We start from the raw sequence: 18,336 nt of genomic DNA on the forward strand, positions 1-18,336 counted from the left end.
GGCAAATAAATGCCAGCTGCTGGAGGCCACTGCCAAGTGTTCTACCCTTCACCAGAGAGCTTCTTCATTTGCTGAGGAGGCACCACTGCAAGTCAATGCACCCAAGTTCATCACTCCTGGAGATTATACTAGATGGGCCATAATATCCACATGGTTTATATTCAGGTCCCAGAGGAACACTTCCCTTGGCAATATGATCTTAACCTCAGTGTAGCTGTAAGAGCAGCTGCCAGGGCTGATGTTTCTGGCCCTGATACCTGCACGGAGATGGGGGGAGCAGGGGAATTCTTATTTGCAGGCTGAAGACTCCTTTGAAAGATGTTTAGTAACACAAATGGGACTTGAAAAGGGCAGAAGAAGGCCTGGTTTTGGAGACAGAGTTGAATTTTAACCTTCCTCTTCTCCTTTTACATAAAATAACCAAGGACATGACTTTAGCTGTGAAAGAAACTGTTGTGGGTCTGCTCTGGTCATTTCATTGTCCCTGTAAAGAAGTTTTTTGTTTTAAAGATATTTGCAATTTTTTTTTTCTTTTGGTAAGAATTCCAAATATTCTCTTTCGTAAAAATAAATCTAAAGAAACTATAAAGAAGCTTTGGAAATTCTAATATTTTGCTGTGATATTAGTCTCCAGCTGCAGTAAACTAAACTGGGTGAAAAAGGCTTCTCAAATTCAAAATGGATTAGAAAAATGCAATTAATAAATTAAATCAATTGGATTCAAAAAGAAGACATTTAATTAAGGAAAATGTCCTAATTTTAATCAAATTTAAGGTGCAGGTTGCATTGTTTTTGAAGCACACAAAAATACCAAGAATTTTTCCACTGTAAGTTTGGAATTAATTCCCTGGGTTATATCCAGTGCAAACACTGAAATGTTATATGACCTCTATTGCACAGAGGTCCTTTGCCAAAAGCTCATTGCAGTAATGGGCTTTAATATTTTTTGCATTGGATTTTACTCTACTGTTAGTTTTATCATTCTTGATCTCAGCAAATGTGCTTTATTGTCTGGATCATTTAATTTTGTTAGGCAAACGTGCTTCATTTTTTAATGACAAAATGTTAGCATACTCTTCAATAATAACTGTTTTTCCTTTCAGAGCTACTCATGCATAAAGTCTAATCTTTTGTAGTTGAAGGAAGATGTTCTTTAAGAACTGATTTAGGGTCTGCCTTTGTTTTACTAATTTTTAATTACATGCAGTCAGACCCAATTAATCTGAATTAGCATGCAAAGCCCCTTTTTAGAACTAAATAAAATCAGATTAACAAGTAAAGGATACATACAAGGATGTGTTCTAAGGTTGGTTAAAAGTTAAATCCTTCTTATTCTTAAACATACAGACATTTCTGTCTGCACCATTTATGTATTCTAATTGGGTACACAGTTTTGCTGTGTAACAGAGCTTTAATTCCTTTTGACTTTTGAGCAAAGCATCTAGGCATCATAATAATATTATGCAAGGAAATGCCTTTGCAGGGTTTTATAACTGGAACTGGACTTAACAATATCAGTTCAGCCAATGCCCTTATGGATACAAGTGCATTTAAAGAGATGGCATGATGTTGCAATTTCAGAAGTCATGTAAGTTTTTTAAAGAGTACCTAATGCAACCTGGTAAGAACTAAGAGCAGCTGCTATTAGGGTGAAGACCCTACCTTTCCTCCAAGCTTTCTTCTGCTCTTGCTCCTGGTTACCCACTTTGTACTGGCTTTGGTGATGGATCTCAACACAGCACCTCAACAAAATAAAATGGCAGAGCACAACCTGGGAAAAAAAGTGTATATGGAATTTTTTATTTGTAAAGCAAACTGAAGAAATTTTCCTAGGGATCAGCCAATCACTGAATCTAGTGAGATGGATGGGAGAGGGTAAATAGCTAGTGAAGCAACATGAAGGGGAATAGAAGGAAGGAAGGAAGGAAGGAAGGAAGAAAAAAAAGATAGAGCAAAATCTGTCTTTCAGGCATTGGGGACCATTTTTCACTTCAGTCACAGTGTGGGACTGTTCTCTAAGGAGGCCAAAGTCTTCAGCTCAGCTGTGCTTGAACACCCTGTTTACCTCGCCGAGCAGTGTCAGTAAATTCAGCTGGATTTAAGTATCCGCTTTAAGCACAGGTAGATTTGACCATCCATTGTGGGCATCCAATTAAAATGTTTTCTGGCTGTGGTTCACACACATGCCCCTGCCTTGTTGAAAGCATACAACTCTCCTGGTGTGTCGTTAATAGGAGCAAACCTGCTCTTCTCTGGGCAGAGGCCACAGGTATGCAGAAACCTCCTTGGAGACTATTGCCTTTTTAAATTGCTTGCAGACTATTATACCACTACTAAACATTACTTCTAGTTGTAAAGAACTACACAGTATAGTAACTCTACATCTCATCTCTATGTTTCTAAGCCAAAACATGGCAAATTGCACTGTTAGCATTTTGATGGGGAAAAAATATTAAAAAGCTTTTCAAACACAATGGAAAAGGTTACTGTATCAGGATGTTGGTTATTTTAATTTGAAATGATAAATGTGCATCTAGTAGAGGACAAAAAAGCCTTTATACTTGAGTAACCCGTGCCCTATTTATATGACATTTTGCCATGATCTATTTCCGTACTGTGTACAATAAAATACAAATGACTCAAATTCATCAAGAGGGGATTAATTGGCTTATAATAGGGGATCTGGCTACTATACTGGCAAGCCGCCAAAAGGAAAGATGAAACAAGTTTGTGGAGAAGGGGGCATAAAATGCATGAGCGCAAAAAGCCAGCAACTATAGGAATAAGTTTATATGCAAGCTAAGTCCAACTATGTGACCTGGCTTATATCAAAGAACAGTAGTGACATTATGAGATTCCCAACATGGAATTATTTCTATGAGTCATTCATATATTTAATTTTATTTAGGCTGAAACTGAATTGCTTGAGCAGACAAGTGGAGTTTTGATATGGCTGTTTGGAAGCTGTAGAAACCCAGATGAGCAGAAACCATAACCGTGCTAGCATGCTGATCACATCTTTTCAAGCTGAGAGGCCAAACACTGCAAATCCTTAGCTCTCTGATTAGACATTTTGTTTAGCTGGGGCCTAAGTCAGGAAAACTCATTACTCTTTTCTTCTTTTTTTTACTTTTCTATTTTCCTATTTTTTAAAGACTAAATTCTGCATTCATTTCTCGTTCTACTGTAGATTTTCAACAATGATCACATTATTGGTCAAATTCAGACCCCCTTTCCCATCCCCCATCTGGAAAGAACAAACAGTTTCTTACAGTTTCTTAAAAATATGCTGTTGCACTTATGAACTTTAGCTGTCAGGCACTTAGATGCAATGTTTTTCAGGGGGGAATACAATTCTGTCCATTTCAGTGCTATTCCGCTTACCCTTAATTCTCCTCCTTCATTCTGGATAAATAAAAAGATTAATTCCCACACATTCTTGAAGCTCTGCTTGGCTCTAAATTAGATCAAGTTGGGAGTTTTGCTCATTACAGCTCTTCTTCCCTGCTGGCAGAGAGATTCTTCTATTTGTCACTTGTATTCTTCCTGTCCTCCTGTCCTTACAATTCGATTGTAAAACCCACATGACCATCACTCAACCAAAGAACAGACTTTCAGGGCTTTCGAACATGTTTCTTTCTGTAAAAAGTGTACAAATAAACAGACATTACTCCCAGACAAACCCTTACACCGCTAATAAAGTTTTAGATGCACAGAAAATAATGCAGTTGAAAATACAGCGGAGCACAAAATTTAAATGCTGCTTATCTCATTAGAATGGCATTTCAGCATTTCAGAGTGCCAGCGTGTCGCTTCTGTTCTGTGGGCTCTCCCCTTCAAGAAGAATTACTGTCTCTCTTTAGGCAGTCATATTCCACGACAACAGTTCCCACCATGTTTTTAATGCATATGTATATATATCTCAGGCGTAGAAAAAGCTATACATAGGATGAATCATCTGTTTCATAAACTCAACTGTGCTGTTGTCAGAACCTATAAAAATAATGTGACAGGCAGGCCTCAGCAGAGTGTCTATCCACCAGCTATTGTGAAGACAATCAACTACCTTCAATCTTCATCATCTTGGCTAGAAACCTGCCCCTGGAAGCCCGGGAGAATACAGACACGCAGGAAGCCAAAAGTTTGACAGATCTGATTTTTCAATAACAGGAATATGTGTTCCCTAGCAGAGGGTTTTGAAAACACCTTGTCAGTCCCACCTTCCTGTTTATACTGAAAGAGCTCCAGGCTGAGCAATTTTGTTGATTACAGCACCAGTGTGACTGGCCAATATGATACCATCTAGAAGCACCTCTGCTTTATAAACCTTGCAACCTTTTTAAGAGCATGCTGAAAGTTCATGCAGACTCGTGAGGTATGGTATGCTCCTGAACATGAGCACACACACAGGAGTCTCTTTCCTGCTTGTCATTCTAGATGGCCCCTGACAAGCACCACTGAAAAGATTTTTCAATAGTTGAATATGTTCATATTATACTCAGTAAAGTCAGGTTGAGATTGGTAATGCTTGCTTTTTTCTCACAAAGCCAAATAGCAAAGTAGAGTGGCAAAAGATGGCAGTAGGTTCTGGTCTTCTTTCACCAGAAAAAAAAAAATTAAAAATTCAACACTCTTCAATCCTAATGCACAGGATTTTTTTCTTAGAAAGGTGCTTAAATACCAGGAGTGGTCAACACAAAGTGACCAAATCACACAACAAACTGGCTAAAAAACTTTTATTTCTGTGGACAAGGAGCCAAGAAAATTAGCAATATTATCCCCCCCCATAATCTCTAAACGATTTGAGTGGCCAATGTGGACATGGGGATTTTGATTATCACTAGATCAGTAAGACTGATATTAATTTTATCATCATCCAAATGGGTAAGAACAATAGTAAAATAACTGCCAAAACAATTTTGGAAATTCATACAAAGCCTGTTTTAAAATTACAAAAAAGCAAAAATAATGTTGAATTCAGCTATCAGAAAGTAAGACTGATGTCTGCTATGCAATTATGTGAAATTCTATGTGATTTTGTTTGATGAGGTTTATGAGTATGTGCTTCTTAATAAATCCTTCTATATTTGCACAGTTGAGCTGAATTCCATGGAAGAAACTTGGATTTAGAGGAAATTAGTAGGTTCTTATACTGAAAAGCATTTATGAATGAGAACAAGAAATTGTATACATCTTTCTCTTTTAATTGAACTATTATGTTCCTTAAGGACGTTTAACAACAATTTGATACATGCTTGACCTTGAGCACTTATTTGGGGTTCTCTTTAATGATATGCAATTTGTCATTTGATCTAGAGCATAGGCTTAAGCCTCTTCAAAAGTGAAGATAAATTTCCATAATGCAGATTTATCTGAAATTCAGATAAGACATAGACAGGTGAAATGTTATATTATGTTGATATAGTGTACATGGCTTTTTCTTCAAAGTTTTCACCTGTCAACCCCTACATCCTGGTTACCATATTCAGAGACACTGAAAAATTCAGAAAAGAATAATTTTCTTTTCCTAAATTTCAGTAACCTCAATTCTGCCTAAATATGAGACACAAAGCTGTCTGAAAGAGAATTAATTTTTAATTTAAATTAACATGGAATTGTAATCAATATTTGGCTAGTACAGAGGCATTTTTGAAAGTGAAAAATGTGTATTTAATAATAATACTTGTGAAGGTAGAGAGCATGTAAAGGGTGACTGTCTGGTGAGATGAACTCAGCCACATTTCTGTTTCCCTTGTTCAGCACTGGAAGTCCCCTTGCTTCTTTGAGAAACAGCTTGAACAAAACACTAATGAATATACATAGACGATGAAATAAATCCTGTGCTGGCAGAGGTACAGATTTTATGACCTAATAGGTCTTTTCTCTCTCCAAAGGCTATAATTCTCTAAAAAATGAATCCCTTTCCATAGAAATGTGGGTATCTACAGCACAAAACAATATTATTTTACAGAGTGATGTGACTTGGTTATACTATGTGGAGATCACCTGCACTTTGAGAAAGGTAGAAAATTAAGAGATAAGCAATCTGTTAACAATAAAGGCCCCAGGAGTGTAAATGACTTCTTTTTTTAACTACCTTAAACAATTACCCCATTTCTAGGCAACCCAGCCTGCTGCCTGAATAGTTTTGTGTTTTCCATAATCCCACTAAAGTCTTACAGAGTCTTGCTGAATTTAATTTCTTCAGTTTTCTACTTGTATCCTTGTACTTTCTCAAAGCAGCCATTAATCTAGTGATGTTGAATTATAGAGAACCTTTTGATTATAGTGCTACAAAACACAAGGAACCTTCAATTGAGGCTTCTACAGTAGTCAAACCAGCCTCATCTACTTCTTTATGTGGAATTACAGAAACCATGTGACATGGCACACATTCCTCACCACTTTGGCAATCCAAAACATTGTTTAAAAAAGAAGGTACTCTGGCACTGCACATAATTCCCAGAAATACAAAGAAGAAAATTTCAGAAGAGTATGACTCAACAAACGGACTTAAAAGAAAGATCTGCTTTCATTTCCTGCTGGAATCAGTAACAAAATAAATTTAGGGCTCCCCCCCCACCCCCCGCTTCCTGCATCCTTCTTATTTTTTGACCAGCATTAAAATCAACTCTTTCCAATACGGGCCAAACTCTGCTGTTGTTCATTTGGTACAGCTTTCCTTTGTGCTCTAGGCTAGACTATGCAATTAATTTTTACCAAGTGTCTGCTGTGTAATTTTACTGAAGATCACTAATTTTTACTGAATTCCTCTGGATAATTTTATTCAGGTCTGCTCAGCAGGAAGCTGCTCTGGGTTCTGCTCTGATGGTCTAGCCAAATGCTGGATGGATGCTGCCCTCATATCTGGAACAGGAGCAGCGCACTGCAAGGGCTTCTGAAAAGAGCAGGGCATGTTACAGATACAGTGGCAGGATGTGCCTGCAATCTGGGTGAGGTCTGCTTAAAAATGCTTTTATTCCTAATCCATCTGGAATCTCTTGTTTGAGCTGATGCAGTGTGCATTTTATTAATCTGATGTTTTCTTATCCCACATCGGTGTAATTCCACAAACTTTCAGAATTTTTTTTTGTTTCATAATATTGTTAAGAGGGAAGAAACATATCCTTTACTCAAGAGTTTTTTCTCAAACTTAGAGCTCACTGTCGGCCACTTGTGACAGTTTATCTGACAACCTCTTTTTGATGTGATGCTTATATTATTTGTGAATGCATTTTGTCCTCCTTTTCCATAACAGGTTAAACTGTAGATATTTCAGTGCCTTGACTTAATGAGGTCTTTCCTAACCTAGTAAGCATAGCTTTCTACTTTCTATGTATGAAATAAAAAGTGAACAGATAAAAAGAGATTTTCTTCTTCCTTTTCATGTGAATAACATTTTAATAAAATTGTTGGTAAATTGTATATGTGTGTGGAGAATAAAGACAATGGAGTCACGTATCTAAAAGTCATTTTGAAATCCAGAGGGGCTGGAAGTACTTCAGGGAGGGAAGATCAATTCTTCCTAAAGTCTGAAAACTTAATAAAAGATTTCAATTGTCCATCTACTTCAATTGTAACATCTACTTTTGCTTCAAACCATTGCTTGACATATTCATGTGTGTATTTTCCATATGCTCCCTTGAATGAACTGAGGAACCAGATGATGAAGGCTTTGCTTCTGAAAGCACAAATTCCTTTTTGAAAATCAGGAGAAATTGTTTCAAAACTCCAACTACATAACTTAGGAGGTATAACCCTAGTGCTATGGATACCAGAAATCTCAGCATGGGAAGGTTTTCCTCTTGTCCCCTTGATATTTTACAGATTCTGCAATCAATGCTGTCTTCCATCTGTAATAAGGAGTCGAGAAGAAGAAGAAACTTCTGTCATTTACATACCAGCTGAATCCACAAAGCCATTTAAACACTTATTTCTCATTGATTTTTATTGAGCAATGGCTCCTAAATGCTTTTGTGGCTCTAGCAAGTAATATTTTCATTTCTTTATTGAGAAAAAGGTAATTTTATGGTCAAATTCCTTCAAAAACCAAGAATATTTGTGCCCCCGTAATGCATGATTTTGAAAACTGGTCAGTGTGCTTTACTGCCGTGCTCAGAAACATAATTGCATATTTTATAAAGCATAATTCATATTAGCAGGCTAAGGTAGAGAACAACCTAGATCTCTTATTTTGCATGGTTTCCATATTACTACATTTTGCAATATGTTTGGCAACATTAGCAATTAAGTACCATCATGACTCTGAGAGGGAATTAGAAATAGCCTGGGTCTGGTCTTCCAGCTCCTCTTGTGCTTCTTTAGAAATATTAAACAAATCTCAAATGGTGTTTGTCTGACCTATCAGACTAATTTTACATCTTCTTTCTGTAGCTGGGGCAATGCAGAACAGCCAGAGCATGCTGATGACTTTGCCTCATTAATTTTAGTGAGGCAGTGGGTCTGGAGGTTGTTTAATACTTCTGGACTGAAGCTTTCTCTGCCTCTTTGGAGGCCTGATGAATGCAGTTGGCAGTGCCATGACTAGAGCACCAGTCTTCTGACTAATGCTTCTTGGAGCCACACTGAAACACAGCAATGAATGCAGCTATCCAACAATCAAAAAGTACATCCTGTCACCCTTTTATTTCCTTGCTGCGCTTTATGGCCAGCTCGTTTTCACAGAAAAAAAATGCTCCATCTTTAGGAGGCAAAAGGGAAATCAGACCCTGTGGGCAATGGTGGAGGAGCAAGTCTGCTCTGCCAGCTTGCAGCGGTCCCATGTGGGGCAGTTACCACATGTTTGAATCACTGAAGGAAGTTGTTCTATTTACCTAATTCTTACTATACAAGAGCAGTGCATGAAAGAACCTGTGGGGAAAGCCTCAGCTGCTGTTACAAGGCTTTTTAAAGTATCTTGCAATGTCAAGAGTCAGTTTGGACCTAGTATACCTTAACTTCATGCTTAAGATCAATGGGGCAACCTTAACATAAAAATGAGGAATGCATAACACTATTAATCTGAAAAAGTACTACATTTAATGACATATTACCTAAAATATATTGTCTGCTGGTTTCAAAGTTAACACAAAAATATAACATGCAGGTGGCTCAGTCTGTGAAAAAAGGTTTATGTCTAGAGGTTGTCCTGGTTGTTACTGGAACAACATCAAACTCTCTTGTATCCATAAATATCAGACTTTGGAATGCTCCAGAGCAGGGCCAGCTATAAAAAAAAAAATGTTGTTTGCTATTAAGAAACTTTGTGCACTAGTCAAACAAGATAATGGAATTCTAGGAGTTGGCCATGAATACATAATTGCATGAACTAAACAATTCTATGATTCTATGATTTCAGCATAGACACTGTAAGGTTTAATATTAAGAAGGCATCATGGTATTTAACAAGCTATCCTTCTCAAAAAGAAATCAGATTTCAAATATTTTAAACTTATGGTAAACTGAAGTTATCTGGTAGTACTAATCATTAATCTGCATTACTGAGATACAAGCCAAACCCATATATTTGTCAGTCCAGGGAAAATCTTGAGTTACTTAAAAACAAACAAACCAAACTAAACCAAAACATTTTTTTTTGTCAACAATGAACCATTATATGTTACTACAGGAGGTATGAGCTCTGACCCTGCACCAAGCCCAGCCATCTCAAAATTCTACAAGTATATGATTACTCAAATCCTTCCTTCTGACTAAAACTTCACATTTATTTTTCAAAATGGATCTTTTGTGCTCCTTCCCCATTATCTGCTCTTACTAACTGAAAATTGCTAGAAGTGCCAACCAGACCACAGACGGGATGAGACAAAACTCTAACACTTCAAGGTTCAAGTGCCTCTGAGGCAGCAGCAGCCCTCACCAACCTCCCAAAAGAGCCCATGGGAGACATCTCCACCAGTCAATAGTCACCTGTCAGCCCACTCCTCCCAACCTCACCCCTTCCTACCTGCCAGCTAATGAGGGAGCTCATTGCAGAGAGGCAGAGTTGCTATGCCCAGAGGCAGCTGCTTTGAATAATGACCATTTACATTGGTATTCTAGTCCTGCTTTTCCTTAAAGCTGAAAATGTCGGGGCTTAAGCAGTTAGTTAACTGTCCTTATGCATCCTTATGAGGTTGCGAAGTTGAGCCTATAGGGTTTCTCTTTATGGGTGCTCTTCAAGGAAAGAAAAGGGGAAAATCGATGAGTACAGAAACTAGCATAAAATTAAATCTTGTGAAACACACAATCCTACATTTATTTATGCTCATTTAACATGTTAAATGGGCTATTAGGAGGCCATAATTTTTCCAATGTCTCTGCATAATCCAGACCTCACACTAATACCTCTTTAACACTTCTGGAAAAAGTAAGACAGTAAAGAGATTTAAAGTTCATTTGTAACTGGTTTCTGTGAGTAGCAGTGTGCTGGCTGCATGTATATCAATGTGCCTTCCAGTCTTGGAAGTAGAAAAATGGGTGTTTTCCTCTTAGTATTTGCACCCTGTTAACAGAGTAGTGCACAGTTGTCAGCTCCTCTGAACTGTTTCAGCAGCTATGGGCTGAAAATTGGACAGCAGAGGAAAACACAATTCAAACAAAATTGACAACTGTGAAGCAGCATAAATCTGTGTGCTCACTTTGGAGACCCTGCACCTTGTTACCTTTCTGTCGTGATAGGATATGAGGAAAAATTAGGGACACATCTGGAAGAAGACATAGAAATGACAGGAAAGAGAAGTAAAGGAGCCAGCAGCAGGCAAAGTGGCTTACCAAGTAGTCACATCTTGGAGGGTCTCTCTGAGGCCACTTCGCTTGGTGTTTGTACAACTTGAATTGCCTTCCTGAGCCATAGTCCCATTTCTCTCTCCAGATGTTTGTATCTCTGTTGTCCTTATATACACCAGCTTATCAGTTTTGTTTAGTTTTCTTACAAAAAAGTGAAATAAAACTTAAAAGAAAGGAGAACATCTATCAGTACATAAAGTGCTTCAGGCAGATTTTCATCTGGAAAAATATTAAGGAATGAAAAGGAATGTATAAGTGAGCTACTATAAACAACAATAAAATGTAGTGATAAAAAGTACATGTAAAATAGAGCTGAGCCGATCAGCAGAAAGCCCACAGGTTGCTCCTGCAGCACACAAATGTCCAGCCTGACATTTGAATGCCCAAAATGTCTGTATCCTTTGCTTCCTCAGTGCACTGTGAACAGCATTCTTTAACAGTTACTCTAATAAATGGTTTGAGAGAAACACCCTTGTATTTTCCATTGATATGCAAAATGTTTCCTAAGAGAAAATAAATAAATCAAGCATGAATAAATTTAGGCTGCTAGATTGTGACATTCTTTAAAAGTGAAAATCTGGGCCAAGAGTCAGCTAATGCAACAAATATATCTCCTGAAAAAAAGCAGCCCAACCAAAACCTACCAACTCTGAAAGAAAAGGTATGATACAGAAAATAGTCATAGAAATTGTTCTTATTATTTCATTGTATAACTGGCTCCAAAAGGGATCCATTAACATCAGAGCTGAACCTTAACTGTGTCAATCTGTGTCAATTAGTGGCTTCTTAAAACATCCTTACAAGTTAGTGTTGCTGACTCTGTTCCACAAATGATGTTTAAGAAGAACATAAGATGTATAAAAGAACATAAAGAGTGCATTTCCCCTTAAATTGTGTCCCCTTATCTGCATCAACAATCCATTTCAAGTAGGAGCAGAAAGAGAAAAAAGAAAAAAAAAAAAAAAGAAACAGAAATAGCAGGTTGTTCTAAAACCTCTCACCCCTTTCAAAGTTGAGAAACAGGTCAGGAGGCAACACGGACCAGGCTAAAAAGGAAGTCTAGCTCTGCTTACTTTCTTCATGGAGATAGAAAGAATTTGCTCAGCAGTTGTGTTAGGTTGCAGGGTTAAGCCAGGCTCCATCCTCTTGGCCATGGCTTCCTGCCTGTGGTGAAACTGCAAGCAAGTTGGTATTTATTTGCTTTGAATTGGTATCCTACACATGTGGTTTCACTGTAAATGAAGGCTCTCTCTGTGACTGCTGATGTGGTCTTTCCCTTTCTGCTTCTATGGCCCTTCTTTTGTGGAGGGATTTGGGCAGAACAGCCCTCATTTGGCAGTAGTTGCTGCCGGACCCCACCCTGTGCATGGACACACCTTCTGCCCTAATAAAAGGGTCGTATTGCAGAAGAGTAATGTGTCCTTCTGCAGGATCACCTGAGTTCTTGCTCTCTGGTGCTGTGGTGCTGGGAGCCCTTCTGCGGGGTATGGGTGGGCTTGTGGAGTTTGGTCTCTGATTTCTTGGGGAGCAACTATCTGCTACAGGGCAGCCAGTGAGGGGCGCTGGACTCAGTAATGCCAATGTACTCCTTGATGCTACCCTTGAAGAAATGTGGAAAATCATATCCTTCACATATCAAGAATCAATCTTACTTATATCAAGGTTAATGGCAAATTTAGAGTTTATTTAAGTAGAAAAAAGATCAGGTCATGGGCTGCTAGAATTAGAGCTTGGAGCAGAAAAAGACATTGAAAGTTAAAAAGGTGGTTGTGGTTACATGAATATTTTTCCATTGTTGTGCTGACTGAAACAGCCCTGCAGTCACTTGTTCTTGCCCTATTTGTTACACTGACCCCAGAATTTGTACATGGAGCTAAATTACTTTTCTGTGTGGAAAACAAGGAGTTTTGGTGGGGGTTAATTTGCAAATGCATGTAATCCCTTATGTTGTTCATTCTATGCTCCCACATATGCTTTGCAATCATAACAACTGAGGGTGAAAGGGAACAAGGACAAGTGGCCAGAGACGCTGAGAGTTGCTTAAACTACTTTTAACACCACCTCATTTTACCTTTTTTCTATTTCCATTTTCAGATATGAAATGCAAAAGGAAAACTATATCTCATCTTATCTCATCATTGCCATTGCCCAGTCATCTTCTGTCTTTCAGAGATGGCTCTGGGTGGGAGCGCTGAGGGCCAGTCCATGTAGATGGGGTGACACAACTCTTACCCTAACTGGAAGACAGAAAGTCAGCAAACACCCTCCCAATTGTTCAGACTTGGTGTTCACTGGATAATACGTGAATTAACAGCCCACATCTTATCAGCTGGAGTACAATAGCTGCAAATGTGTGGGTCCTCAAGCAAAAATAAAGTGAGCTGCCTTACTTAAGTCTCTCATGTAGAACCCTGAACTGGGGCAAATTGCCTCAAATTTCTTGGGGCAGACCACTGTGCTGATGCATGGTGACTTGCATCTGAGTCCTTAGTCCAAAAGAAGCACATTAATATTTTAAAGGACTAGCTCTAAATATTAAGGCATTAGTCTATATATTATATATATATATATATTATATATATGTCATCAAGCAACTATAATAGGACATTCCCTTCTGGAAATAATACACTGTAAATGACCATGCTGTACATTTTATTTTCCTTCCAGTTTTGCACCTTTTGCCCAGTAACATTCTTGTTTCTTAACCTTCTTTTAGAAGTGCCATTAATGCCATGGGCCCGTGTACAGCTGCTGTTGCTGCTGTTGGTCCCTCCCCCCAGCTCCTCTGACTTAGCATTTTGTGAAACCACACTTGGCAGGAAACACACTTTTAGAGGGACCAACTGTAATTTAGACAAAAAAGACCATTAGCTGCACTCAGCAGCAATGGCGAGGCTGCTATTTTTCTGCTATGTTAAAACAGACCAAGGCCAGGAAGAAATATATTATTTATGTTCACTAAGTTTTGGATAGACAGCTTTTCAAAACTTTTGCAGCATTTTGTTCAAATAGATGACAGGCTCTGCTGAGAGATCCTGCTCTGTGGCATAAAGTAGTTAACATTTTACAAGGACCAAGCCACAAATCCACAGATGTTTTTGTGAGCGCTTCAAAGGAATATGGAATTTTCTAAAATGGGAAGACCATAGCATGTGGCAACCAACAACACCATGGTCTTTGAATTTGATTCCTTCTCCCTGTAGACTGGATTCCCTCCAGAATTGCCTGTTATCCTCATTAGGACAGAATTACCACTTCCACAGCCAGCCAGCCACACACTCTGGATCTCCTTTTGGATCTCAAACTCAGGAGAAAAGCAGAGGTGGCTTTAGGTGATATATTTACTTCTTGTCAAGGCTGGGGGATATTTCTTTTAAAAGTGCAGAACTCTCTGCAGGTACAGACAAGGTTTCTTGGAATTGTCAAGGTAGACACTTTAAAAAGCTATATGGCTTCTGACAGGAAAAAACAGAAGTTTTCTGTGGGAACAGGGCAGTCAAAAAGTCTATTCAGTCCCTACTACAGCATTAAGGACAGGTCAAGGATAATGAGCTGTGATTTTAAGAGTCATGTGTAAGAGAAAGATGTAGCAATGTGTCATTTCAATCAGTGGGAAGGGTATTTGTCTTGTGCCTTCTCAGGGAGAAATCTGTTTCCTCCTGCAGCACCGTCATCTCCTCACAGCAGTTATTGGTCTGACCTGGCAGGTTCTGCTCTTGTTTCTGGACCTCTGGAGAAGGGTAAAAGCCCACTGTAGCTTTTGATTTGTTGAGATGCCTGGCTGCAAGACAGCAGACTGGGCATTGCAATGCAGTGAAAAAAGCCATCAGCAATTAAGCAGAATATTCATGACAGTGATTGAAGATGACTTTATTTCCTGCTGCCTTTGTTTAAAGAATGTCCTTTCCATATACTCATAATGTACACGACAAATGACTCCATAGCTGTGGGGGAAATACATAATGCTCTCTGTCTCCACTCCAAGGTTGACCACCAAATGATTAAAGCAGTGCTTTTTAAGGTTATTCCCAGGAAGGACTTGCTAACTTCTTTGTTATTGATGTTTATTTGGGCAGTTTTGCCAATGTATGTTATGTCTGCAATTGAAAAACTTTTTAATCTCATATCTGAACTCATGTGTGTCTGCATATGTAAATATATCTATGTATAAGTAATTTAAAATATTAATTATATTTTAATGTCTTTTCTAATGAAGAAATGAATGTGGAAACAAGCATAAGCAAAGGTAAGTGAACACACATTTGTTTTAGCACGAAATCCATTCTCTTTCATTGGAAAATTGGAACCTTTTGGCTAAATAAATTCTGAGAAAGGTTAGGGTATTTCTTTTTTTTTTTCTTTTTTCTTTTTTTTTTTCTTTTTTTTTTTTTTTTGCCTGGGAAGGAAGGAAGGAAGCACCAGCAGGTATGATCTGTCAGTGCAAATGGAAAACAAACAAACCAAACAAAAACCCAACCAAAACACTCCCAAATGCAACAAGTTGGAAGACATTGATCTCAATGGAAAAGAAATGTTCACCGGTTGAAATCTCTCCCAGGAATGTTCCAATGTGGATTTTGTAATGGATTAATCTGAATAGAAGTTTTTAAGAAATTATCTGACAATCTGAGCATTTAGCTTTTTCAAGTAGCTTCCCAGGATTACTAGCCTGTTTGAGGTATATGCTCTCTTTTAAAATAAAATTCCAGTTATTTTAAAACAGAGCAGAACTAAAAGCACTACAGTCAGCAGATCTGATTACAAATTTAATGGCCCGATTCACCCCTACTCTCCTTCAATTTTGGAGCAGTGTGAATCCAGTGCTTTGTATCTTCTCACCCCAGACACAATCTGGACTAGCGCAGCAAGAAACAAATTTCTGGGAGCTTAAGCTTGTTCCGCTTTATTTGTGTTTTTTTCTGTGGGTTTGTTTTTTTTTTTTTTTTTGAGAGCAGCTGTCTTTGAGATTTGTGATCTTTTCTAAAAGCATGACCATAGTGATCATAAGGGCTTGGTGAATTTATTAACTCTACTTGATTAAATCCTCCTTTGACTCCATTTTGAAAGAATTAGTTCTGGAACACAGATTTAGATCTCCTCTACCATGTACTTGCCAGATGTAGGATGAACTTTATAAGCACTTTTATTGCTTTGGACCCAAACAAGAAATATCACAATATGTAGTGTAAACCACTAAACCCAGAAGTTAAAAATCATTAAGATTTCTTATTCCAGGCCCTGAACTCTGGAAATGGATTAGCCAATGGTGCCCACCTTCTCTTGCAGTCAAGGAATAAATGTGTGATCCCAGCTTGACAGGTAAGTGGTATTTTGATGGATCCATAAGTGGTTATGTGTTATCCCTGAACAGTGTTTTCTTGACTAAAAAACCTTTGTTGAAGGAGTTTGTATTTTAATCATAGCATCAGGTATTTCTGAAAAGAGATGAAGCTCTCCAATGCAAAGACATCTAAAGGCTGAACATTTGGCTCAGGAAAAATCAACCTGAACTTCTAAGTTGCGGAAATTATATTTTCATCACATCTACTTAGCTATTAGCAATGTTTTCTTTTGTTTAAATATGATGAAAAGTCTCCAATTCTTCTCTTTCCTTTTGTAAGAATTCTTTTTCCCATAGAAATCATTAAGTTAATCCTTGATAATCCAAGAGAAAAAAAAATAGAGGCAGTAGTTCAAGCTCTTCTGTGTGTGTGTTCAGCAAAATGTGAGACAACTCCACCATTAGAACTCTTGGGTTTCTATCAAAATTCTAATAAATACTATATAATGTATAAACCCATAAATGTTCACAGCATACGAATGGGCTGCCTCTAGAAATTGCATGGCTTGAGCACAGCATGATTAGATGTAAAGGAAAGGAAAGAATTTGTTATGACATTTCAAAGCTTCTTATAGCACAGTACTCTCACCTACACTTGCCAGCCTATTACCACAGGGCTGTGGATTGTTATTTAAAAGGCTTATAAAGGTTTTTATTTCTTAAAAATAATGATGAAATTAAACATTGTAATTTAAAAATATTTTTTAAATGGAGGTCTTATCTTCTCCCATTCAGTAGCAGTGCCTGACTTAGGAAAGTGAAGAGGATGTGCATGATTAGCTAATGTCAGATGATATCCTAAATGACACCGTGTAGTGATTAAAACACTACATGGATTTTTCTTAACTTATATTTTAGTGCTATATAGAGGTGTTAAAATGACAGCTCTGGAGGCTGAGGTCTCCTTTTTGCTCAGCAGTGGACAGAAGACAGGATAATCCTGTCTGCTTCATTCTGGTCGGTTTTCATCTGTCTTCTACAGCTGCTGTTTGTTTTCCAATCAGCCAAAGCTTGCAGCAAGGATTTCTCAGGACAGTTTAAAATTTAGATTAAAGGTGGAAGACCACTGGTATCTTTTTACCTAGGAATCCATTGTCTGTAGCTTTTCTTTCTTGAATTCATGGGTGAGTGATCTAGAGGCAGAGACTCATTTTCTTTGAGTCCTCATAACCTTTGACTTCATTTTTTACCTGCTTTCTAGCTGAAATTGCACCTTATAACATGCAAAGCCTTGCAGGCTGGTTTTGGTGTGAAAGTGTATTTGAGAAGAAACTGGAAACTGTTTCCACAAGTGCAAAAGCTGATTTACACTTAAACAGACTGTTTATTCAGAAAGGAAGTTTACCTAGGGTAAATGCTGGGTGGGAATGTTCTTTGAAAGGATGTTAATTGTATCTTGGTTCAAAGAACTCCTTGAAATTCCTGTAATGTAATTATGCTAAGTTAGAGGAAGTGAAAGGATTGTGTATTGGCAAAAATGCAGTTAAAATCCCAGTTGAAGACATGTGTCAGAAGTGCTATTGATGATAACATTGACACCTGCCTCAGATAACTTCAAAGTCTGTGCTCTCTGTATGAACCTAAGTTCACTGATCTCAGCTAGCAAAAGGACAAACCCAGACAGAGAAGCCTGTCTGGACCTCCAAGAAGTGCAAATGGAGCTATGCCACTTAACAACAGCACATCAAACCCCAGCTCAGCACCTTTCCAGCACAGAGGATACAATGGTGCGCTCCACCAAATGAAACCCAACATCTGTAGCCCGGCAGCTGTTCATCACAGACAGAAAGGGATCTCTGTGACTATCTGCTTTCTCCATGCTGGTGGGAAAAATGAGATTGCTCTGTGTGAGTTTCTGAGGAAAGACGGAGTGCAAAAGACAAGTTCCACACTGGTTTCTAAAAGCACTGAGGTTCTAAGGTTTCTGATGTCTTCTGGGCGTGAGTTCTACCCTTGTAGGGGGCCTTATTCAGACAGAATGGTGGCAGGGTTTTTTCTGTCCCACAAAGTACTTCAGAAATAATAGAGTCTGAACTGATGAATGCACCCAGAACTTTACCTTTGGCAGTAATACTCATTGCTCTGTTAATCACCCAGGGTTTTGTAAACTGCTGTTTAACAAAAATGTTTGTGCGTTTTGAGTCTGCCTTGATAATTTCTCTCCTTTCAAACATAAATCCCATATTTTATTAATTGCTGCTCTGTTTGCC

At 38.2% G+C, this 18,336-nt stretch overlaps 1 long non-coding RNA gene across 1 annotated transcript; it reads right to left on the minus strand.

Annotated features, from left to right (window-relative positions):
- Window positions 1-300: 300 nt before the first annotated feature.
- On the minus strand, window positions 301-10,236 carry LOC140682412 (uncharacterized). Its single transcript, XR_012054115.1, has 3 exons — window positions 9,965-10,236; window positions 3,385-3,639; window positions 301-1,771 (listed from the first exon to the last, which is right to left on the minus strand). It is a non-coding gene; the product is annotated as an uncharacterized lncRNA (long non-coding RNA).
- Window positions 10,237-18,336: the final 8,100 nt, after the last annotated feature.

The sequence above is a fragment of the Taeniopygia guttata genome, chromosome 2 (genome assembly GCF_048771995.1).
Source record: "Taeniopygia guttata chromosome 2, bTaeGut7.mat, whole genome shotgun sequence".
Classification (NCBI taxonomy): domain Eukaryota; kingdom Metazoa; phylum Chordata; class Aves; order Passeriformes; family Estrildidae; genus Taeniopygia; species Taeniopygia guttata.